Source organism: Stegodyphus dumicola, chromosome 5 (assembly GCF_044657685.1).
Source record: "Stegodyphus dumicola isolate Sdum_Otavi_A_Nest chromosome 5, ASM4465768v1".
Lineage (NCBI taxonomy): Eukaryota > Metazoa > Arthropoda > Arachnida > Araneae > Eresidae > Stegodyphus > Stegodyphus dumicola.
Window position 1 is genome coordinate 100,178,274 of NC_140772.1, and position 26,630 is coordinate 100,204,903.

Here is a 26,630-nt window from a genome sequence, read left to right on the forward strand (position 1 = left end):
AGCAACACTTATTAAAAGAGAAATCAGAGGGATAAAAAGAAGTTTTATTGAAAAAGTAGCATGGAGCGCAATGCGACTGAAGGCCGAAGCATCCCTGTGATGGGTGTCCAGCAAGAAACATCCGGTCTTTAATAGGGGATATGATCTCACCTGACTGCTAGGCAGGTTTCACAGCGTCTGCCCATGCTGAGAATGAGGGTGTCAATGAGTTGTTGAGGCATTGCTGCCCATTCGTCTTCAACAGCGCCAATCGAAGCTCCGAAATCGTTACTGGTGGTAAGGTACGAGCTGCCAAGCGTCTGCCTAGAAAATCCCATACATGCTCGATGGGATTGAGATCCGGAGATCGTGCCGGCCAATCCATACGTTCAATATCCTCACTCTCTAAGAGCTGTTCGGCAGCTACTGTGCGATGACATGGTGCTATGTCGTCCATGAAAAGGAACTGCGGACCCATAGCGCCTCTAAGTAGACGCACATATGGAAGAAGAATCTCGTTACAATAACGGGTCCCGTTGACTGAACCTGCGTCGAAGATGTGAAGGTCTGTACGACTACCAAGCATGTAGCCTCCCCAAACGAGAACACCGCCACCTCCATACCTGTTCCTTTCAATGATGTTCGGGGGATGATTGCGGCTTCCCCGCTCTCTCCAGATGAGTATGCGATGAGAATCGCTACTCAGACTGAATCTGCTCTCATCTGTAAAGAGTACTCGTCCCCATTCATTGTCTCTCCAATTCCGGTGTTCCCGGCCCCACAGAGAACGCCTTCTCCGACGGGCAGGCGTTAGAGGTACACACCGTACAGGGCGTCGTGCAAACAGACCCCCACCGTGCAATCTTCTGGCCACGGTAAAACGCGATATCGGTCGTCCAGTCGCCTGTGTCATGTGTCTAGCGATTTCTCCCGCTGTCTGCCGCCTGTTTCTTCTGGCCTGTAAAGCAACATACCGGTCATCTGCGGGTGTGGTTCCTCGTGGACGACCACTACTAAATTCCGGGTAGCTGTTCCTGTAGTTTGAATTTGTCTCCAAAGTCGTGAAACGATGCTGTGAGCAATTCCGAACTCTGCAGCCACACTTGTCACACTGCGGCCTTCCTCCAACTTCCCAATGATTCGACCTCGGGTAAAAGCATCCAGATGTCGTCTAACAGATTGATTATTCACCATTTCTCGCTGAGGCAGCAACTCGGTGTGATTTTAACTGCTATACGGCGTGCAATCTATTTGCCAGAAATACTGATCTTACACCGACAAGATGCTTTGTACTACTCAGACACTGCCCCATTACGTCTGGTGTCCGCCGATAACATAGCGGCAAAAACATCGCGGACGAAACGTCGCAGAGAAAACAACGCAAGGCGAAAACGTCGTGCTACAAAACATCGTGGGAGAAAACATTGCAAAGAGAAAACATCGCAGTTCTAAAACATCGTGGTACAAAACATCGTCGTCGAAAATAAAGTGGTTCAAAAACTTCGCAGTTTAAAAACATCGTCGTCGAAAATATCGTGGTAAAAAATAAAGTATCTACAAATCTTCGCGTGACGATAACATCGCAGACATGCTTTTTTCAGACTTTAATAACTGTAAATAGATATTCCCATAACAATTTGTGAGCGCAAAATAGAAAGTAGGATAATTTGTTTTCATATTTTACGAGTATATTAACTAATTTTTTCTGAGGAAATAAGAAGGAAACTTAAGCATAGAAAATTAATGCAACTTATAGCACTTAATAGAATTTTAAACCGACATAGTTAACTAACAAAGACCATTAATAAAAAATTTTTATAAAGTTTTTACTGGTAATTTTTCATAAAAAAGTATAATTTATAAGTTGCATTTAATTTTCTATGCTTATGTTCCCTTCTTACTTTTTCAGCAAAAATTTATTAGTTAATCAATGGGAATATCTATTTACAGTTATTAAAGCCTAAAAAACCATGTCTGCGATGTTATCGTCATGCGATGATTTGTAGATACTTTATTTTTTACCACCATATTTTCGACGACGATGTTTTCAAACTGCGAAGTTCTTTAACCGCTTTATTTTCGACGACGATGTTTTGTACCACGATGTTTTAGAACTGCGATGTTTTCTCTTTGCGATGTTTTCTCCCACAATGTTTTGTAGCACGACGTTTTCACCTTGTGTTGTTTTCGCTGCGACGTTTTCGTCCGCAATGTTTTTGCCGCGATGTTTTCGGCTGTAACCATTACGTCTACCTGCATATCTGCGCATGTGCTACCGTACATCACCTTATTTAATCTCCTGATTGGTCTTTCTATCCGCTCTGCCTCTTCGTTCAGCTGATATGCTAATTTTTCGACTTCGTCCTTAATTTTTGCACACCAGTGTAGAATTCCCAATACCATATTTTCGCTACAATACATACAGTGTCGAATCTCTTTTCTTGTCCTTTTTACTTTTCAAATAGCTTAAAACAGTTATTTAAAAAAATAAAAATTCTATATAATGCTTTTAATATATTCAGCTAGTCATAATAAAAGAGGTAAAGAACTGCGTTTATTGCTTTTAAATTGCGAAGTTTCTTAATCTATAATAGGCAAAAAAAAGTAAATACATTACACTTCGCCAAACAGCAACAAAGAGGTGCGTGGAAGTTAAAAATATTTTTAATCACAGTTTCAGTTTAAAAATATAACATCATGGTACACGTTCATAACGCACTAACCCTGCCTAAAATTTCTGATTTGCAAATTAAATACTAATAGTAATTTGTAAAGGCATCTAAATTATCAAGTCGTACAGTTCGTAAGCAATTACGGAAATTTTTCAGAAACATTCTAAGCTGATTGAGCTGTTATTATAAAAGTCTTTAAATCATTTTAAAAGCAAATTAGTCGAAATGAGAAACAATAGATAACAGGAAGAAAATGCAAACAAAGTTTGTGCTAGCTTCAGTATAGATCTTGAATAATTATTTTATCTTAAGGTGGCAAGTTAGCATAAACTCCTATGTAGTAAGCTACGAGATCTAACAAATAATGAGATTTAGTAATACGAAAACCAAAGTATCTATAGTAATAATAAACAATTCAAATTTACACAAAAATATTTAATATTCTTACATCCAAAGATTGAGAAAATAATCAACAAATTATCGATGGACTTTCTGACACATGGATCGCCGGCATTCTAATTATACATTTTTTTTATTTTCACTAGACAATTTTCCTAATTACGTCTGATAACTAGAAACTTTTAAATATTTCACTAACTTTTTTTATTACCTTAAAAATCTATTTCAGAAATTGACCTAATATCAATTAGCATTGTGGGCAGAGCTTCCGTAATTACATTAAGAGAACAGCAGTTTCGCTGTCTTAGATCTGTCACTCGTTTTTGGCTAACGTTTGGCCTCTGAATCCAATTTTGTCACTGTCAGTCACTCTATCATTTCAACCTTTTAAGTTATAGGTGCCTCTCTTTGTCTCAAAAGTCATAAAAAATATGCATATAAAGGAAAATAAAGGGATACCAAATATACTGTACGCAATGAACAGTTTTATTTATACAAAGGCTATATAAATTTACTGTAAGTTAATTTTTTTTCATATAAATAGTAAAGTTTCTTTACCAAACGATAAACATTAAGGAAAAAAAAAATTAGTTAAGTTAAATTAAGCAAAAATTCCGCTTATGGCTTTTCTGGAGTGTTTAATCTGTGGATATTCTTTCTTAATGCTCTATAATGCGTACAAAAAAAAAAGGAAGATTTCTCATCTTCCGCACTACTGGTCCGTTTGACCAATTGCTTTTTTCATGTCTAGAAAGCACGACTTAGAATATATATTATATTTATATATAGCATTGCTCTATAGACTATAGACATAGGTTTTTTGACACAAAATCGGACTTCTTCTGAAATAACATACCAATTGTTTTCCATATTTCAATTTTACGACTCAAATTATACCTCATTACTAAATTTTGTAAAATTTGGTGCGAAATTTACGGAGAAATTCAAAAATTTGTCTTGGTACAATTGTTTCCGTTTGCGCCAAGAATAATTAACTCGGCGAACTTCTTAATATATGGCAACCAATTTTTTATTCACTTCCATTATGCCAGAGCAGAAAAAAAGCCACCTCGTTCCGATCTTTTTACATTGTGCATGAGCGGGAAAAAAGCCGCATCGTTCCTAGAAATAATTTTGCCAAAGTGTCTAAACCACATTTGATATTTTATCAGTTTCAACAAATATGCCAAATTTCAAAACGCGCCAATATATAAATTCACGTATATCTTCGTAAATTTTGAATAAAAAACTGTAATTTGTTGCAGGTATGCTTAGAAATGCGTTTACTTTAAGTTAATGGTAAACATTTTATAGATTATAATTCGAATTTTTTTGAAAAACTTATAATTTTTTTTTAAATATAAATTTAAAAAATAAATCATAAAAAAATGGGTGAATTTTATTTGGAATGAACCTGAATTTCGAGATGCTAAAAGAAGAATCAAATAAGTTTAATAAAAAAGAGAGATTAATAAATATATGCCAAATTCAATTAACATTGAGGTACTAAAATTTTTAGAGCTAATTTTTTAAAAACTACTTCTCCAATTTTTTTACAAAACTTGGTAGTTTCGAGTAATTTGAATCGTAGAATTGAAATATGAAAAGAATTGGTATGTTATATCAAAGAAGTCCGATTTTGTGTCAAAATACCTATATTAGAACAATGCTATATATAAATCTAATGCATATCCTAAATCACGCTTTGAAGACATGAAAAACGCATCTTGAATTTCGTCAATCGGCCCAATACAACAGGAGATGTAGAACTGTACCCCTTTCTTTTTTTTCCGCAGGATACATCCCATTTATCTTGGTACAGCGCGCCTCCATGACCTTCACACCATTATGGAGTCTCTCAGCCTGCTCATCATTGACTGTAACATCATTTTTTGGGAAGTTATCGAGATGGCTATGCAGAAAATGAGTTTGATGCTCTTACAACTAAGCATTTTGAGATTCTCCAAACGTTGTTGAAAATGAAAATTTTCGCTTCAGTTCTGTGCTCATGTGTTTCCAAAACGTCTTTAGCAATGCTTTTGAATGCCAAACAAACATTCTTTTGAAGTTCTGTCATCGTTCCGATGAAATGTTCATTTTTAAGAAGCTGCCAGATTGATGGACTATCGAGCATACCGGCCTTTATCTTTTCAAATAACAAACTAGGAAATTACGAAATGAGATATTTGAAACTGTCTTCTTCAATCGGTAAAGTTTTAACATATTGCTTCACGAGACCCAGTTTTATATGCAAAGGTGGAAATGTACTGTTCTTTGTGTCCACAAGTGGCTGATGTAGAATGTATGGATCATCAGGTTTCAGGTCAGATCTTGGCGGCCAATTCGACTGCATCCTGCTTCTCACGACCTCTGCTGTCCGACATACACAAAAAACAGAGATACTTGGTATATCGGCGTTGCTAGGCAAGGAGAAAGCAAACTATATTAAGGTCAACACAGTTGATCCTTTACTTGACATAGCCAAAGCATTTGATAGGACTTAGCATACGGGTATTATTATCAAGCTCATGCGACTTGATATTCTGGCTCAACTTATTCACATAATTAACTCGTATCTCACTAATCGTTCTTTCTCAGCACGAGTTAATTCTATTATTTCGGCTCTCCGTCGAATCCTAAGTGGCGGAGTTCAAGGTAGTCTACTTGGCCCAAATATATTCAACATCTCTATCAACGACATTCCAAAATCACCCAGTGTTACTCTAGCATTCTATGCAGATGACACGGCCATCCTAACAAAACACAAATATTTTAACGTTCTGGTTCACAATATTCAGAGTTACCTCCATAGCCTTGAGCACTGGCTCATTACTTGTTAAATCAAAATTAATATCGCTAAATGTGCTACTATGATATTCACACGCTCCCGAATACTGTACCCTACCATTAATTTAAAGTTCTTCGATGACTGTGTCCCCTGGTCAAATTCAAATAAGTATCTAGGAGTGACACTTGATTCCAAATTAATCTGGCGTCTTCATATTGATTATAAACTCAAAAACGTGAAGACCGTCAAAACCCAACTTTACCCCCTTCTAGGCCGAAAGAGCCCTCCGTCATTTAAAAACAAAGATATTCTCTATACTTCCATCATTCGACCAATATTTTTGTATGCTTGCACCATCTGGGGTACAGCTGCAAAAACACGCATAAAAAACTTTAAGGCTTTCAAAGTACACCTGCGTTTAACACTAAACCCATAGACGTTGTTATTAAAAAAATTAGTCAAAATTTATTCCTCAAAATGGAACAGATTTATTCCTCAGAATTGAACCGTGCACTTCAACAGTTGCCAGCCTACGATCCTGCTATTCGCAGCTCGCAGAAAAGACCTTCCTCCATCATGGGACGCGAATAAGGCATCTGTCCTCCAGCTAAAAAGCGTAGACACGCCACTCTCTTCTCAGTTCCAGCGCCCGGCCCATGAAGGTCGTACTGCAATGTAAATTGCTATGCCATAAATGTTTTCTCCTACTCCAACATTACTGAAAATGGCCACCTCTGCATTCTTATGAATCTGTTCACTATTTAATCACATCAGGCCCGCAGAAATAAATTTCTGCCTTGGATATTTCGTCGCGAAAATTCAATCTTTACTTCACTATGATTAGTGTCTTATGCCAATGAGCGTATTAATCTATAAAATCTTTCCTTTCCGCTTTTTGCTTAAGTGTGGTATTTATGTGTTTTAAAATTTAAAAAAAATACCCCCAAAAAATATAAAATTAAAAAATACAAAAAAGTTTAAAATCACAAAACTTCCAAAAAAATCGAAACTTGACTTTTCCTATCCCTAAACTTTCTCGAGCTAATATAGCTCCCTCTAGTGTGCATCATGATAACCAATTATGCAATTTTCTTATTTCTGCTTACTACTTAGATATTTTTCTGATGTGGAGGTACATGGTTTTGAACCATAAGCACTCTGTAACTTATAATCATTGGCATTGGCACAGTTGATCCATTGGTGCATGTGACAACAAATCCGTGACTCTCCTTAGGTCTTCATGTTCTTCACACAAACAAACTGAATGACCTATTGGGACTGCACTAAGCAAGTTTCCATTGTGGGTGAGGATGCACATCAAGCTCCTCTTCGAGCTATTCATGAACAGTCGCCATTGAGTTGCGTTGTAGACTGAAATTCCCAACTTTTCCATCAAACCATATATGTTATGACAACACACAAATCCATCAAACCTTCTAAAGAAACGCACTTTTTATTGATCGAAAGTAGCTTAACTCCTTGTTGAAGCAAGTTTTTCTCGTGCAGTCTTGATGCTAATACCTCTGAAGATTTTTTAGGAGTCCCAAATCATTCAATTCATGCTGAATATATACAAAAGTAGCAATCGCTTGAGTGACCTTTGAGCTCTCGCCAGATCATAGGTATATCAGGGGGAAATTTAGAACGTGCTCCCTTCATCCACATCCACAAATTCTCGACACACTGGTTGCACCTTTTATGAAGAGACGTCATTTATGTTGATCACCAATTTTCACTCTGAAATAGGCAAAATAGGCTTGCCTGATAAATTCACTGAAGTTTGTCATTTGAATGGTATTTGAAATGGTAAAACTGCCACATTTATAACAAAACGAATCGGTGTTGAGAGTGAAGGAAAGGTTTCAGTTCATATATAAATAAAAACTTATAAAGTCCAGTAGATAAACTTCTGTATGAAAACTGGAGTAGTAGGAACTACACAAGAAAAGGGTTAAAGTATCTTTATTTAAACTTTGAAATTTACAGTGCGTCAGCTCGACGCTAACAAACTTCGCCTCTGCTTGTGCAGTAACTGAGAGTCAGATAATGAAACTAAGAAGTTGAAGATATTAACAAGTGATAGAGCTAACCTACAGGGCTTAGCGAGATCACGTAACTTAAACCCCCTTCGAAACCAGTGGCAACAAGTAAATGCAATTAAGCCTCTTGATCCAACAATAAGCAAACGTACCTACGGCAGAGGTGGCGGTTAGAGCCTAACTCTTTATTTTCCTACTGAAATTCGCCTTTAAAATACTTTCTTCAAAAAGTAGAAATTTGCATTCCTTCACACGCGCTACAAAATTTAACTATTCTGTCACTGATAATTAGAGAAATCAAGGCTTATAGGAAAGTTTTAAAATTAAACTTTAACTTGTTAGTTAAAATAAATATAAATCACTATAGTAAATACTGCTAACCTTATATACAAACAAGAACTCGAACTACATGTCGTAATTCGCTTCACAATATCAAAGCGACACACGACGTCTCACTGCAGTAACTGAACTAGTTTAGACAACCGTCATTCACTCAGCGCCAGTCGGAGGGTATCAGCCAAGAGAAGAGCAGTAGTACTTCCTATGAACCACGCTCAATGACGCGGAGAGTGGTCACATTTCATATAACGAGAAGAGAAAAAATTGACGTGGTAGAAATAAAATTAACTACAATTTGAAAATCAACATGCCAGTTTAACTCTAAAACAGCACAAAAATCGAACTCAACAGAAATTGTTACAAATTGTTCCTCAGAACTGGAAACTGGGGCATCTGAATAATTTTTATTAAATATGCCGGCTTCGCTTTATTTAAATTTGCTGCTAGGATTTGTGTAAGGATTTTTTCCTGAGTGATAGAGCTAAATTTTCAATTTCAATCTTCATGGCTTAACCGACACGTTACACGCATCTATGTCTTAACACGCATGCTTCGGAAGAGTGTTTGAATAAATGACAGTTATGACATTTAATGATACTTCTCTTTATCCGGTACTGAAGTTAAATGAACGCATTTGTTATAGATAGATTTTTGATTATAGATATCCTATAGGTATTAAAGTACATAAAAGTAGAAGTATCGTAAATTTTTTTGCTTAGTCATTAATCACTGAGGCCTGTTATAAAGATTTGTCTGTGGTTTTAAAAAAGTACTTTCTAGCTATGTTTTTTTACTTTAAAGTTAAGTTTTAACTTTCTCAGTTTAATGAAATAATGTAAACGTTTAAAATTTAAGAGATCAGACTTCAATGGAAATATCAACTCCATGTCGTAATTCTATGCTCGAATCTATTTTTGGCTATTTTTTTGCGTGACGTCTGTGCATCCGGACAGAATAAACGACATTTTTTCCTCCAAATCAATTGTAAAAGGAATTTAAAATTGTTTCCAAATAGATTTTTTTCGTTATGGCTGTCCGTACATACTTACGTATGTGTCTGGCATAACTCAAAAACGATTGTCCGTAGAATGTTGAAATGTTTTTATATGAAAGTACTATAATATCTAGTTGAGCATATACGCTCGGTAAAGAGGCTTAAAAGTTCTTATCTGGCCTTTATTTCCGCAATCGTTGGCCGTTGTGGTATACTTCCAATTGTAAAAGTTCTTTAAATGGCAAAAGTGTTCATGTTTTGGCAATGTCAAATTTAAAAGAAATATTTTGGACAAATAAACGAAATCTAACTTTTAATGCGGTCTACCGGTTTCTGGACTTGCATATATTTTGGAAGTTTTATACTCGTTATGAAAAAATAAAACAACAAAACATTTGACTTCCGTAGGACAAAGATTGACCGGAATATTTAATTTTAAAATTTGCAGTTTTCGAGGTTAATTTCAACTTACTTTAAAGGATTGATTAATTAAGTTAGAATAATTAGAGGAAATAAGTTTAAAGAAGTGCATCAAAAATTTGTATAATTTAGTAGACCGTAAAAGGAAGCCCTGTGCTGTGCACGTAAATTTTTTGCTGTGACTTTAAGAAATTATACAGTTACATATCCTATGAAACATTACTAGTCCTTTAGTTTTAGTTCAACTTTTGATAAAGATCTTAAAATTTCATGATGGTTTCACGACGTTCATGGTATTTTACGACCCACTGCCCGCTAGCAGTTATAAAGTATTTCTCTCACTTTCTTAGCATGCCTTCGTGGTGTAATGACCAGCACACTCGGCGCGTATTCGAGAGATCCGTGGTTCAAGTCCCGGGGAGAGCATTGCTCATTTTTCACCTCTCCTACTTCGAAATAACTTAATGTCTCTACACAATAATCTTGAAAAATAAAATCTCGAACGAGGAGTAAAGCAAGATCAGTGCGCGAGAACGGAGCAAAGAACGGAAGAAATGGAGCGGGTACTGGGATCGGAATAATCCATTCAATTGACGGCTAACTCATTGGACTTATTTCTTTTAACTTTGGTTTTTATTCGCTAAAACATCCTTTCTACAGAGAACTGGAAATAAAATTATTGATTTTTTTTTTTTTTTCAAAAGAAAGGAAAAATAGAAAAATAAAAATAGAAAGGAAAAATTTAAACTCCTTTTTAATCTGCTTGAAGTAACATTGTTTTCTCCCCTAAAATAGGAATTTAACTTTCTTATCTCGCTTCCGACAAAAGCTTTCGGGCCGCGCAACTGGTATAGTGGTTAGCGTCGCTGACTGCTGCGCCGAAGGGCCCTGGTTCGAATCACGGAGAAGGAATGGATGTTTGAAATGTATTGTCTCGGTGCGGCGTTGCGGCATTCTAAATATGCGGTGAGCCGAAAGGCCTCTCGTGTGGTGTGGTGTGGTGGAAGAAGAAAGGAATGGGAGACCCTCGGACCCACCCCCGGGGTGCTGTCCATCAAAATTTAAGGCGGAACTTGAGCTAAATCGCGCTGACACCTGAAAGGTGCTCAAGGCAGGAGTAATCTAGCGCTCCTTGCCTGGAAGAATTTCGTAGGCTTTGGTTGACTATGTCAGGCAAGTGAGCATAAGCAACAACAAAAGCTCTCGATGCAAACACTAAAAGAACTTTCATGCTTTTACTAAATTCATTCGCTCAGAAACGTGAACCAGTTCGCAACCATTCCGTGAACTTCGAACCAGTTCACAAACAAATAACACGTCTCTACTACTGAACGAGAAAACGCAGATTCCTCAAAATGAATAAATAAATAAACAAATAAAAATCTGAAAGCTTTCAGATTCTATATTATATTCAATGGGATTTTTTCTTTCATTTACATCCGCATGCCCGTTTGACTAACGCTCCTTTGGGCTAAAATATTTAAAAACTGCATAGCTTTAGGATTTCCGTCGGATAACCTCACGCGCTGAGATAAAACTGTTTATTTTCCGTACAGTATCGCCATTGTTAGCTTTGAAATCACTGAGTTTGTTGAATCAAAAATTCGTTAACGTTTTACAAAATATGAAACAGATAATAAAACAAATTCCAAATTCTGGTTATCAGGTGCCCATATCCCGGTTCAGAACTACGTCTTTCAAAATTTCATGGCTGTAGGTAATGCTGTTTTTTCACAATGCCAGAAATATACACACATTCGTGCAGATACTTCATCATTTAATTTTTTTAATGTAATACTGGGAGATAATGTTTGGGGGCAACAATCTAAAACGTGATTCAACGCGTTTAATGATTTCGAAACTAGCAGCTCTTCTGGGCTAACGCCTCTTTGGTTTTATATCATCCATATACACGTTTCGAGATAAATAAAAAGAACGGGAATTTTTTTAGAGTTTGGAGCTCTTTTATAGTTTCAGATTCATACACTGGAAGCAATACCCAATTCAAAACAAAAATTTGTAAAAACTTTCATTTTAATATTACCTGTAAATAAATTGAAAAACGAAAAAAAAAAAACTGAATGTAAAGCAATAAAAATATGCTACTTTTGCGTTCTGATGATGAAACCTCTGTGATATTTTATTTATATAGTTAAAGGGAATAATTTGGTATCAAATAAGGAAACTTGGTTCTTGAGCCATAATTTATTATTTGAATTAAAACATTCTTGCCTTGAAATCATGGAGTTTCATGGAGTAAAAAAGATCCATTCTTCGTCAACAGAAATATCTGCAGGTCTGAAGTACAAAACAGCGCTTCCATATATGAAGAAAAATATTTTCTCATCATAAAACAAATTCTGTAAGTCTTGCCTAAATAAATTTATTCCTGTATCTTTGGAAGTTGGTTTATTACTTTCTTGTACGAAGTAAAGGAAGTATTTTAATTGAGACTTGACCGGTCAGGAATTCATGTTGACTATTTTTTGCATGACTTCTGTACGTACGGACAGAATAAAGGACTCTTTCTTCCGAAACGGGTTGTAAAATGGATTTAAAATGGATATTTTCGTGACGTTTGACTGTACGTACGTATGTATCTACATATCCCGCATACCTCAAAAATGATTAGCCGTAGAACGTTGAAATATTATATATGGGACTGTTATAACATCTATAGCCCCCTTTATATTGCAATCGGAAATACTAAAAGTATATAAAAAAACATGGCCTTTATTTTCGCTTTGACTTTCGTAGTCATGTGCTTATAAAAGTGTTTTAAATTGCAAAAATGTTCATGCTATGGCAATGTAAAATTGAAAAAAAAAATATAATAATTAGGACAAATAATGAAATCTAATTTTTAGTGCTGTCTCTAATTGCAAATTAGAGAATTCAAATTGCAAATTCTATTTGCAAATTTTGAAATTAAATATCCCGCTCTATATTTTTGACATACGGCAGTCAAACATTTTTTAATATTATTTTTTCATAACGAGCATAAAGCATTCCTAAATATGAGTATAGAAACCAGAAGAGCGCATTTAGATTTCGTTATTTGTCGAAAATATTTTTTTTTAATTTGTCAATTTGCCGAAAAAAACATATTCATGTTTTGATATTGCCAAAACATGAATATTTTGGTCGTCTAAAACATTTCTGTAACTGGAAGTTTATGATTGAGACCAACCATTGTGAAAATAAAAGATGGGTAAGGATTTTTAAGCTAGGTAAGTCGATGGGTATACAAGGTGCCCATTAAAAAAAGTCCGGTACCACCCGCTTAACTGACGAACGGCTGCGGCTATAGGCATAAAAATGGTGTCTCCAGGTATAGTAAAGTAGCTATGCGCTAGTAGATGAACCATCTTTCAGCGCCACCTGGTGGAAAACGGCAGGGTTAGCTTCCCTATCTCGAAAAGGATACGAGATAGAAAGGAAACGACTGTGAATTACAAAGTTGTAGAGCATAGTCGATTTAGGTCTAAAAGACACATCGTGGACATGAATGTGAAGAACAGAACGTTTTAAACGCGCATTTGTCTGTTCGCGATTTCCGAAACTGTGATGTTATGAAACGATCTAAGAAAGAAAAAAATTTCTCTTGTACCTTCATTTTCGACGTTTAAACTTCTCTCCATCAGCTGAAATGCACAACTGGACCCTTGTTTGAACTTCATGTTGCACTTTGTACCATAGCGAGTGATACGCTTGCACAAGCATCTGTAATTCCTCTTTGAAGGTCCTGCAATGTTTGTGGAGAGGTCGCATACAACTGCTATTTGAGGTATCCGCACAGAAAAGGTCCGTTGGAGTCAGATCAGGTGGATGTGGAGGCCACTCTTCGAAACTTTCGAACCAATTATTCGAAAAACGAATAATCGCCGTACCCGATTATTCGTTTTCCGAATTCCTCCATCAGGTACTGCTTCACTTGCGACGTCATGTTGGAACCATGCATTCTAGAGTTGAAGCAACGGCAGGTTCTCAACAAAATCAGGTATTAATCAGGTAACATACCTTGGTAAAATATTGAGCCGATTAGCCTGTTATAAGTTCCCCGCCAAACATTAATCGAAAACCGTATTTGATGTCAAACTTTGGCAGAACATGATGGATTTTCTAATGCTCAGTCTCGGATGCTATGCCTATTGTACATTTCATTCCACAAAAAGCATGCAGCATCCTTCCATATTAGACCTGCTAAGAATGATGGATGGACTTCTATCTGGTTCATGTCGAAGTTGCTCCATACGAAACGTCTCTTGGCATCCTCGTCCAGTAATGCCTGATTAGGTGTTGGTCGTATGGATGACCACCTAATTCATTTAGGATTTTCCAAACGTGACTTTTTAAGAAGCCATACTTTTCACTTATCTCTCTTGTGCTGCTGTTTAGATATAAGAGGTCGTATGATAAAACATCCTCCGGTCGTACTTTCTGCCCTACCTTAGCTCGTCTGCCGGATCAAAGTCGTCTAGTCACGCAGCTTATATCACTTAAAAGTTTCACAACCTGTAGAATGGTTTTGTATCAAGGATGTGGGCCTGCAGGAACACGTTGCCGATGCTACCACGCTGCCGATCGTTCCTTGCGCTCACATTCACCGTAAGTAGAACCGTCTCACAATAATCCATTTTTTAAAAATCGCTCCATGACCAAGAGCTTCAACATACAACCATGAGGAGATATCCATTGTATAGCTGTCTAAGGTGAATAAGTGTGACGTTTCATACACTATTTGCACAAATTCCCACACCATGCTCAAGTTGCGTTGAGTTGATGCGTTTTGCGACGCGATTGTGCGCGATCTGTATCTACTCTGTTTGTATAGACAATCAGTACAAGTTTCATCTCTCGAGTTTTGAACCACAGTCCTCTCGACTGTGAATTGCATGCGACATCTCTGTGACGCGATGCCGCCATACGTTTCATTCGAAAGACAGTCTTTTCTCCTTTCGTTCAAGTTTCGTAACGTCACTGTCTTGGAAATTGCGAAGAAACAAATGTGCGTTTACAGCGTTCTGTTTATAGCATTTATATTCACAAGGTATCTATTTGTACCAAATCGACGATGTTGTACAACTCTGTAAGTCGCTTTTTCTTCCTTTCTCGTATCATTTTTGATTATAAGGAAAATAACTCCGCCGTTTTTCACCAGGTGGCGCTGTAAGATATCTCTTCATGTAGCATATAGCGGCTATACTATACCTAGACACCAATTTTATCAATATAGATGTTGCTGTCCGGCAGTTAAACGAGTGGTACCGGACTTTAGTGGGCACCCTGTATATAGATATAAATTTTTAATATTTACATGAAAGTTATTAGTTAAATACATTACAAATTCAATGCATTTTATTTATATTAGTTATAGATTTTACTAACAGGTAAATATTTAACTATTGAGAAATACGTTTACTGTTTTTAAACCGCTCTGTGTTATAATCAATATTCGATCAGACTGATTTACTTTGAAAATTAACTTAAAGTTAGGATGTCCTATAACCCGTTTCATTTAAAATCTTCAGTCTGATAATGAACATCTTGATTAATTTGAAAGACAAATTTAAAAACGTTAATTTTTGCCTAATGGCAACACGCTGAGCTGATTACCTAATGAGGGTGTGTGAAATATAAATTAAAGATTTAACATCTCGTGCAGTGGCTATACCTGCCAAGAAATACGTCTAGATGCTTTTTGTTCTTCTTATGGTTAATTTTGCTAAAAGCTGATTTTATAATCGAAAATGTTACATCTCCTTAGAGATATAAAACTCAAACGACAGTTGAAAATTTTGTAAAATTATTTTAGTAAGGTAATATATTTATATATATGTATGCTACATATTACGAATAGAGAATGTTTGTTAAATTCAAATATATATATATATATATACAGCCGCGCAGATGGGAAAGGGTTTTAGCGACGGTGACTTCCGTACGTAAGGGTCCGAATTTGGATCTCGAAGAAGGCATGTATGTTTGTAAATGTATAGCGTCAGTACGACATGGGGAAACTCATAATATACGGCGAGTCGGAAGCTGTCTCAGAAGGTTGGTTTTATGGAAAGAAGGATAAGAAACATTCGGATTTGTCCATCGGGGTTTTCTTCTTCAAAATCGGTGTGGAACTAAGAATAAGAGGGACTGTCACCTGCATGGTGGTGAAGGACAAATGCAATCTTGTACTCCTCGCCACGATAATAATTCGTAGGCTTAATCTGATTATATCAGAAAGTGATATTAGTAAAAACAACAGCACATTTACCTCAAATGTGCAATAATTAAATAAATCGTAAAAATTATAGGTCACTATTTTTTTTTTTTAATATGCCGACGAGCATATGTACGTTTTGGCTCTATTTTATCTTGTACTTGTCTATTTATATGCTGTGTTTACGTACAGAACAAATTATGTATTGTTTAATATAGCATGATTATACCTATGTCAAAAAATATTTCATATCATACTAGACAAATCAGAAATTATATGTATCAGTAAAATTAGACATAAAAAATAAAATATTCCTGTAAAAGATTCGTGAACACATTTTAATGATAAATAATAACTAGACCATGTAGCATTTTCCTATATTTAAGACATATATATATATATATATATATATGTATATAACAGACATAATCCTTTTGTTTTACATATATATAGATACATAAAAAGAAACCGAATATGTCATATATATAAATACTGTTACTTCCGAACAGATTTGTAATGGATTGAAGCACACAGAAGCGATAGTAGCTTGGTGAAATTATTTTTTTAAAGTTCAATACAGTTCTGGAACTTTTCACATAAAAGTACCCATACAGCTCTTCTCAGTATGACACAGCATAATCAGTAATTACCACTTCAAACTCATAAGATCGTAGAACAATACAACAATACAAAAAGTCTCAAATGCGTCAGCTCGAACAGTGATCTCTCAGTACTCTGAGATGATTCCCCTCCTCCGAGATATTTCCAGTGGCTTCCACTTCTCGAAATTGCTGTAATACAATTACAGGTACATAAGGATCGAGACAGTTACAGTTATACAAAGATCAGATCAAAATGTCGCCAAATGATCTCCAAGTTTGGCAGTTTTTGGTGATTTCTCGCCAAATCCCTCGATAAAAATAATCGTTGAAACCATCCTTAGTTTCCCGATTTACCTTTTGAATGAAACTTAACACTGCAAGCCTGTATTTTCAGCGATGTTTTGAATACTCTTGAAACTTTTCATATTATGTTGCACAAGAAATACTACAATTTATATATAATTTCATTAAAATTACTTACATATATACAAATTCGATTTTCGGTTCTCTTGGGCGATTTTTTTTCAAATAGTCTTAAATCTTCAAACGATTTTTCAGATATTACTGAAAAATATTGGCTTATGACGTGGAATGTATTCAAACTTGTCATTGTTCACGAATCAATATACTGGTAATGTATTAAAATAAAAAATTTTAAACTAAAATCAGGCTACTCTAAAACAAAAAGATAGCACAAAAGTATGGTAAAACCAATTTTGTATGTCACTGCTTTAATTTTAAATAAATACCTTTGAATAATTACTTATTTTGTATCGACTGGAAAGCTAACGTTGTTCCATATTCTATTTCCAGTCAACTTACAGTGAGAAATTCGGATGATGTTCCTTGAATAAGTGGAACTGAGAAAGATGGCGATTTAAGAGGCTGTATTGATTGCGATATTCTGAAGGGCATCTTGAATGAACGTGTGTAAACAACATTTCGCCAGAGATTTACAGAAAATCTCGATATGTATGTTCAGGTAAAAGTTATATACTAATTTTACTTTGTGAAAGGATTGAACTATGTTCTTTAATGCTATGCTTTTATTGTTATTATTGCGGTACGTAACTGCTAATAAAATACAATATTCATTATATACGCAAACTTTTTTAATATATAATAATTTACTAAGTAACCAATAACGGCATTCATACAGATAAGAATATATGTATGAAATCTCAGATACTTTGTAGAGAATATTTGAGATTGAACAAGGTAAAAATCTTAAGAAAACGCTTCCAGTGCTATGAGTAGAAAGCTTCTGCAAAAATAAAAGTTTTCAAGCATATGGTCACTATAAAAGAAACAATTCCGTTTGATAAAATTGTGAGGAATTGTAACGAATCCGCTATATGTGCTCGGATGATATAAATACACTCGTGTGCAAAATTAAAACTCTTTGCACAGCTGTCAAATTTCTGAAAACCAATGGACAGATTTTAATGAAATTTGATATGAATATACATTCATAACAGAAGAAAAAGGATGTACAAAATGAGCACATAAAATACTTTTTATATGGTGTACTTACCACACAAAACGTGTTCTATGTACGCATGATTATCAGTAAAAGTCATAGTGAAGGGATGTCTAAAATTCACGTTGTGATATCGAACTGAAAATGAGTCTCATATCGGGTATGTTCCCCTTTCACAGCCGCTCAGCCTAACGACATCCTGGACAGGAGGTAGTTGAAAAGTACCTGCGCAGTCGATCCCACTCCTGCAGCAAAGCAGTTTTCAACTCAGGAATTGTTCTCGGAGAGGTATAGGTATACTGAGAGGAAATTGCCCTCCTAAGAGCGTCACCATGCTGTGTGTTGACGTCAAGAAATCTGGCTGGAAAATCCATATGGCGAATATCCTGACTTTCCAGGTAATCTCCTCAACACTATGAGAACGTGAGTTGTCGTCCATTAACAGAAACCCAGGACACACTATTCCCCTTAAAACTCGAATATAGGGCTCTAAATCTGCTCTCAGTATTTCATAACAGTCAGAGAGCCTTTGTCAGATAAATGCAAGAGTGTGCGGCCATCCAACAAAAAGACTGTTCAAACTACAACAACTCTACCATCGTAATGATCACTTTTCCCGATGAGAGCAGGATGGTATCACGTTCCACGAACTTTTTTTCTGTTTAATATCTGCTTAAACCTTTTTCAATTTCCTTTGAAAATGCTTTAAACGTGTTTACACAAATTAAAAATCGATCGAAAAAGTTTAAGATGTGTAAACCAAAATTGGCCAAAAATGTATAAGACGTGTTTAGGCGATGCGCTTTGGTCTTCTTTTCCCTACCTTTCTGCAGGCGTCTGTCAGTTAATACAAAGCTCTTAATAGGGTGTGAAGTCTGTTTGAAAAAAGCACTTTACAGAATAGTCCTAAAAGTCCTAAGTATCATTGTCATGCAACAGGTATGTATTATCTTTCTGGCGACTGCAAGCTTGTGAATGAAGATAAATTGTTTTACAACAGTTTACCTTTGTGGTACTCTATACAAATGTCAAACGGAATCGCTCGTTGTTATAATGCATCACCGAATTTTAGTAGAAACAGGAAAAAGTAAGAATTATAACGGAAAATGCACATTTTAATAAATCATGTGTTATGCTGTCAAATATTTGTTTTTGTATTAAAAGTTGATTAGAATTTCTGATTCGTGAAGAACAGGAAAAAATATAAAATGTTGCAACCAGCTTTCTTGTTTGTCCTCGTATTTTAAGTGCAGGCTATTTCAATGGTATAGTCTTCTTTTTTACATTTTGAAATGTTAAAACTGTGCTTTCAGCATGCCTGAGTTTTGTACTCGTATGTGTGGCTGCGTGTTTCTTATAAACGCGAACAGACATATAAAAATATCTTGAATGTCGAAAGGAAGATATTCTACTCGAAGACTTAAATTGAATAAAATTGAATAAATCAATAAGCTGAAGGAATTTCTAGAAATATTTGTTTTAAAAATTTTATTATTAAGATTTGAAATACAAAAGAGTTTTAAAAATCTAGGAACAAAATATGGGTTCCTTGAAACATTTTTGGAAAGAAATCTGTTGGGATAAAATCGCTTAAAATGAATGGAATATAAGTTAAGTAAAACGGGTAGTATATGGAAGGGTTAGATATACTGTGCACAAAATATTATAGTCTGAAGAAGAGTTAACTAAAGAATTAAAATAACTATATTAAAAGAATTCCTTTAGAAAATAAATTAACATCTCTCCGAATGCTAATACTGACAGCAATACAACGAATGAAATTTATTCTTGTAGTTCCGAACTTAATTAATCCGTTGGTACGCAATAATTGTGTCTTCGCAATTATTTTGCAAAGATACTACAAAATACCGCCAGCAACATATCAACAAAATCGTTGAATGCTAATAGTTTGAAGCGGGTTTAAATCCTAGAGAATGGACTGCCTGCATATCAGTTTTTTTTTTTTCTGCCCATCTTTAATGTGAATACGATAAAATTTCAGTTTACCGTTCATGAAGACCTGCCTTGACTACAAGTCCTTGCTTGGGAATATGTTTGATTTGGCTTGTTACATTATGGCAAAGCACGCGAAGGTGATCTGCCTAAGGGGAAGTATGCTTTCGTGGCAAACTTTGTTAGGGGAACTATTTCTCGTACCCATATTACATACAGTTAAAACCACGAAAGCGCCCATGGAGCCTGTTCACAAGGGTTTGATTGCGGGTCAAACAGCAAGTATATTAAGAGATAGTCCTCGTGTAGTTTGCCGTAAGGTAAATAAAATAAATAAACAATGTCGAAGTCGCTTCACATCACTTGAAATGGCAATAACTTCGTATTATGCTTGGCTACCAATTTTTCATCTAGTATGAGATTTTGTAGTTTGTATTTTGTTAGTATGAGATTTTGTTCAGATAAAATTAGTCAAAAGACTAACAGATACATGTAACGGAATAAAATTAAATAAATGCATATAAAAGAACTAGAGTAAATGCATATAACGAAAAAAATGTGGTAAGAACAAATTTTAAATTATTTTTAATGCAGTAAGTAAAGTTTACCTGTAATTTACTCGGGACGATGAACGCATCCACTTTCGGTTTTACACTGCACCATTCCACATCATAGAAGAGCTTGCTAATTCATAATAAATGGCCGATCAATAATGAACACACTAGCTTCACGATACGTGAATTTATTTTGTACCCACACATAAAAAAACGTAGGTTGGAGCAAAAGTCATGGCAACTATTTTTTTTTTCTTGAAGATACCAATCCGGCTGGAAAATGTGGCATATATAGACAAAAGGACAAGGTCTTAACTACATGTGTGGACAATGAATAGCAATGAAATATCGTAACACACGAATTTATTACGGTAGTAGACAGGACAGTGCCTTCACGGTGCAAAAGAATGATAATACAATACACGTAAAGTTGACATGACAAACCTGGGCCTAAACATCCTCAATGTAGTCCCCTGCTACTGTAACCACACGCTGCCAACGATGTGGGAGGCGCTGAATACCATCAGCCTCAGCATTTGCCGCACCATGTGTGAATCGTGTCATCTGTTGGCGCACAGCCTTATCAATGTCCTCTTGTGTTGCAAACCGCCTACCATGTATTGGTTCCTTAATCTTGGGAATGAAATCAAAAACACAGGGCGAAAGGTCAGGAGAATACGGTGGGTGCTCTAATTCTTCCCAGCCCCAACGTCGGAGTAGGTGCTGTACACACTCTGCTTTATGTGATCTAGCATTGCCGTGCAGAATTATTGCACTGTCCACAAGATCCGGACGTTTATCCCGAACTCCACGTCGTACCTGTCGCACCAGGAAGTCCCTGTAGTACTCTGCGGTCACTGTTCTGCCATGAGGAACAAAGTGGCAAAAAATGACACCCCTGACGTCATACGTGACGATCAACATTAATTTGACTGGGGAAGGATTCTGACGGACCTTCTGCTGCCTTGATGATCCAAGATGTCGCCACTCCGCGAACTGATGTTTCAGTTCTGGTTCGTATGCCCTGGCCCAAAATTCATCGATGGCGATTATTCGTGACAAGAACTGATCGCCGTCCTGTTGCCAGCGTGCAAAGTTGTCGGAGCATATTGCATAGTGCACCCACCTTTGAACTTCCGCCAGTGCATGCGTTACCCACCGCGAAGCGATTTTGCGTCGCTGTAGCTCATTACGCAATATCCTGGTGGACGGTGCGTTTCTCGATGCCACTTGCCCTCTCTAACTCCAGTAACGTCCATCGTCTGTCTTCATCCATGAGGTGCTCGATGACGGCACGTACCAAGTTGGTCCCCACACTCACCGGTCGTCCCAAACGTTGCTCATCATTGCTTGACACACGTCCTTGCTGAAACTTTCTTACCCACCGTGCTACTGTACGATATGGTAGAGCATTATTCCCAAGGGCTTCTACTAATTCACTGTGACATTCCATCGCATTTCTCCCTCGGAGAACGGCTATTTTGATGTAAGCGCGCTGCTCAACACGAGTTACTTCTATCTCGCACGACACTCACCAACTGACTGATTTCAGAGCCCTCGCTACCACAGAGCCAGCCATCACAGAGCCATCTGTTGTTCTGCAAAATTTCCACATGACACATACACGTTTTGTGATCCGTTTACATATCTACAAGAAAAAAATAGCTGTCATAACTTTTGCCCCAACCCTATAATAACTAAATTTTACAGAAGAGAACTTCGACAGCATATGCCGGTTCACGCATACCACACCTCTTCCTTTTGCTTCCTTCACCCCACTGCTCATCTTGGCGAGTTTCGTTTGCTGGCGCTTCTGCGCCAAAGTCAACATTTGGTGAAATTCGCCTTCTTGGCGTTTATATAAGTTTATGAGCGCTGAAAAAAAGACGTTTATATGAGGTTCTTGGTCGATTTTGTCTAGGTCTTCTCGATATGGATCCAGTGTCCTGAAACTGTTTCCCCAAACTGAAGACAATGCGGAGCGTTAATCTGAGCTCTGTAGCAACCTGCGTTTGAGATTGGCATGTTTCCAATCTAGCGACAATTTCTCCATCTCATTCCGTCATCCATACGTTCGTGGCTATTCATTTTATATGATACCTTATAAAATTTACCAAACTCTTGCCAGTATATGGCCAGTGTCGCGAAGGAGTATGAGCATACAAATCTCAGAAAATCCCTCTTACGCTAATATTCCCGCCATAATCAGAACTCCGCAGACACGCGTTATATTACGCTAACGTATTCGACTGTGGATATTAACACATTTCTTTGGTGATCTACTAGTACCTCACATTCAATATTCGCAAAAATAGATATAATTTTCTATTTTTTTTATTATTTTTTTTTATTATTATTATTTTGCATACGGATTTAGTTACCACGTCCTGCTAACAAGTTTAAGATCATTAGCTTGAATTCAGATACGGACACAACGGATTTTGCATGATTCTTACTTCGAAAAATCCTAATAGTATCTATAAAATTTCCTTTCTGTATCAAATAAAGTTTTGCATGCAAAGCTCTTACTTACCTTTGCATGCAAAAGTCGAACAAGTATCTTTCATAAATATTTTTAGGAGGCTACGGCTACCTGTATGTGTAATAAAAAAAGCTATTTCACCTAATACAAAATCACTGATCAGCGAAAGCATGTTTTAGTTTACAATACTTTTTGAATCGATTCTTGAGTAATCAGTAAAGCAAAGCAGTAAATTCTTTGCAGAAAACCACCTTGAATTTTGAGCGCAAACGCATGGTACTACCTATTTGAAATTTTTTTAAATACAATGAATATGTTGATTACGTTGTGTGTGTATATATCTATATATATGTCTACAGTCTCCACTGAATGTCAACACGTACGTCGGTGAAAGACCGAATATTTGGATATATTCTTATACATTTGGACTATCACCGGTGGATGCTAACAAGCACAGATATTCTCTGGTGGAGGTCGAAACGAGAACGCCAGAAGAAAGTAGTTTTCCACGACTAAATGCAGTTGCAAAAGCATAGATAAAAGAGATAGCCTTTGGGAATAAAAATATAAGAAAATTAAAGAACAAAATGTAACTAGAGAGAGAGAGGACAAATAATTAATGTGGGTGAAATGCTAGTTACTCTTGATTGTCCTCCGAGCAGACTTGTTCATTCAACAAGTGAAAACACTATTCCTGTGTCGATACGATCGTATCAGCTATCATTAAATCGGAAATCATTGAAAAGGAAGATGAAAATGACGATAGCGACATTGGAAGAAGTGATTTAGAACAAAATATAGTTTATTTAATTCTGACATTGCTGAGACGGATTGTGAAGGTTTTATATAAATAAATGTAATTTATGTGTATTAAAAATTCTGTTTGATTATCTAATTTACGTATTCGTTTTCCATTAATATGGTAATTTATGGTGATAAGCTAAGTTTATCCAACCCGTAAAAATAAGGTTTATTAGAAATCCTCAGAGTTCGTTTGTGGAAAGCCAAAGGTAAGATGTTTGTTTATTTTTTATTTATTTATATATTACTTTTTATAGTTATGTTTTAAATGTAATAAATGATGATTACATCAGTACAGAAATAAATTGCTGATTAAATGAATATTAAATGCCATGCTTTGGAATGCTTTTCCGCGGCCTATACGGCAGTGTCGCTTATCCAATGACCTTTATTTTTTTAGTCAATTATCATGTATGCTGCGTATACGCCATCGCGGCTTTTCTACCCGAAATTTTACGGTAATTAGAAAAATTCCGATCACTTTAACAGCTGAGACTTCAGAGCAAACCTTTCTTACTCAAAATTCACTTTTTTTCTTCGAAATAGTTCATCATTTCCAACTGTCCTAGCCCGCCCCAATGGTTCAGGCAAATTAAAAAAGAAACAAGATTTTTTTCAAACTCCTATTTTGTTTTTATCTTCGAATTTATATCTTTCACTCCTCTGGAAATTTTTATTGAATAAATAGGAGAAAATACTTTTCGCAAAGGAGAATTCTACTCAGGATAAAATTTAGGATTCAGTAATCAAGAATTACGTAATGTTTTTAAACTATGATTCAAGTCTTTGAAAGATGCTTTCCAGGGCGTCTTAAGACTATGTCGCGTAGGCGACCTCCCAATAAAGCCTTCGTAAAAAGTAATCAGTCATAAGCCGGAGACTTATCACTATCAAGACGAGTTTTACGAAGCATGTTGAGTTCTTATGAAAATTTTGATCACTTACATTCCACTATCTTTTGTAAACAATGTATTTTAAAAGCTGAGAATGAACAAACAATCCATTTTCAAATTCTAATAATTGTTTTCTTTTTAATTAATTCTAATTTTAAACCAGCTCTCTAAATAATTTAGTTTAATTAATTTAAATAGTTTAATACAATAGTTCAATTTTAATTAATTTTAGTGAAATATTTAGCAATAACATTTAAATTCCCAGTTTTTTAAAATTTTCCTGTCCAAAAACTTGATTTACTTATGCTATCTGAATTTAAATGTTATTGTAGATTAGTTCAAAAATTAAATCTTTTATATGTTTGCACATTATTTTAACTTTAAATTTGCTTTTTTACGTATATACATGTTTGTTAAAATTTAAATTTCATTCCTTGCAGCAATGGCGCAAAGAATTAATTAATTTGTATTTATTCAATGTATTTATTCAATTTATTCTTTTGAAACAATTTTGTTTGTACTTAGCAGCTTTAGCGCTAATTACCTGGTTTGTTTCTCTTTTTATTATAAATTTTAAATACAATTTTCAAATTCTAATAATTGTTTTCTTTTTAATTAATTCTAATTTTAAACTAGTTCTCTAAATAATTCAGTTTAATTAATTTAAATAGTTTAATACAATAGTTCAATTTTAATTAATTTTATTGAAATAATTAGAAATAACATTTAAATTCCCAGTTTTTAAAATTTTTCTGTCCAAAAACTTTATTTACTTATGCTATCTGAATTGAAATGTTATTGTAGATTAGTTCAAAAATTAAATCTTTTATATGTTTGCACATTATTTTAACTTTCAATTTGCTTCTTTACGTATATACATGTTTGTTAAAAATTTAGTGCAATATATATATCTTTTCCTCTTTTATAAGCAAATACAAACAGCTAATTGCATTTTTGGAAAGAGATAAGCCAAAATACTCAACTTAGACCAATCGAACACATAAACATTATGGCAGTGTGGCATTATGGCAAACAATGCGGCTTAGCAAGGAAATCTGGGGCAAGTCCTTACTTTACTAAAACTTTTATAATAAAGAAGTAAGACTGATATATCCATTACTGATTGAAGGAAACACACCTGCGTCATATTCTCCTACAATGTGTGCAGCCTTTATATAAAACTGAGAACAACTTCAGTGAAATATTTGTAATATTAAAATATTTTTCAGTGGTGTCTTAATTTAGTCATTTTTGTTTTCATTTAGCAGCGAAAGTAATATTTTCGAAAAATTAAGAGTCAAATATATATCAGTATATTTTTCTTTGTTTTATAAGGTTTATCCTAAGTTTTTAACAGTTATCTTTAGTTAAAGCTACTTTGCTGTCTCTCTTAATTTCAGCTTACAATTTCCTGCCAGAGTGTGGTTTTAGAATTGCGATTAATGCAAATGAAGAAGAGCGGTATTTAAGTTAAAGTTCCACCGACTTCGTCAGAGAGCCAGAGATTCTGACTAGCGCGCGTTTGCCACTTGGCTACACTCTCTCTATAGTATTAATACGCTCACCGTATTTCAGACCCGCAATAGCTTCGCAAGTTAGTTAATATTTAGGGGCCGACTCTTTAGAATTTTGACAGCTTCGGCTATATCTTTTTAGTTAAGCATTAATTAAGTTTGATTTCTTAGTACTCTTGAGTTCAAGACCAAGTGGAGGCTTTTCTGTACGCTCTAAGACAGTAGCAAATTGTAAATTCTTTTTTTGAGAAATAAAGGGTAATTAACCCTTCTTGGAAGGGTAATTAACACTTCTTCTTTCGCTTCTGTTTACTGAGCTAAAGCGATTATTCCTTCACCAGTTCTCGAGCTTCCACACACTTAACTGTAAGAGAAAAGGTTGGAAGCTCCCAGTCTCTTAATGGCAACTCTCTGTAAACGTTTCTGCTTTTTAGATACTTAGTGCTTACTCTAGAGACTTAGAAATGGAATAATAAAACATGTAATTTAATAACTTTTAATGAA

General features: G+C 35.5%; 1 protein-coding gene across 2 annotated transcripts in view; it reads left to right on the top strand.

Annotated features, from left to right (window-relative positions):
• Positions 1–26,630, top strand: part of LOC118189110 (uncharacterized) — a 497,793-nt gene that overhangs the window by 245,804 nt on the left and 225,359 nt on the right. For both annotated transcript variants that reach the window (XM_085816899.1, XM_085816900.1), the window contains exon 2: positions 17,263–17,431. The gene's annotated coding sequence lies outside the window, so the exon portion shown is untranslated. The remainder of the gene's footprint in view (positions 1–17,262; positions 17,432–26,630) is intronic.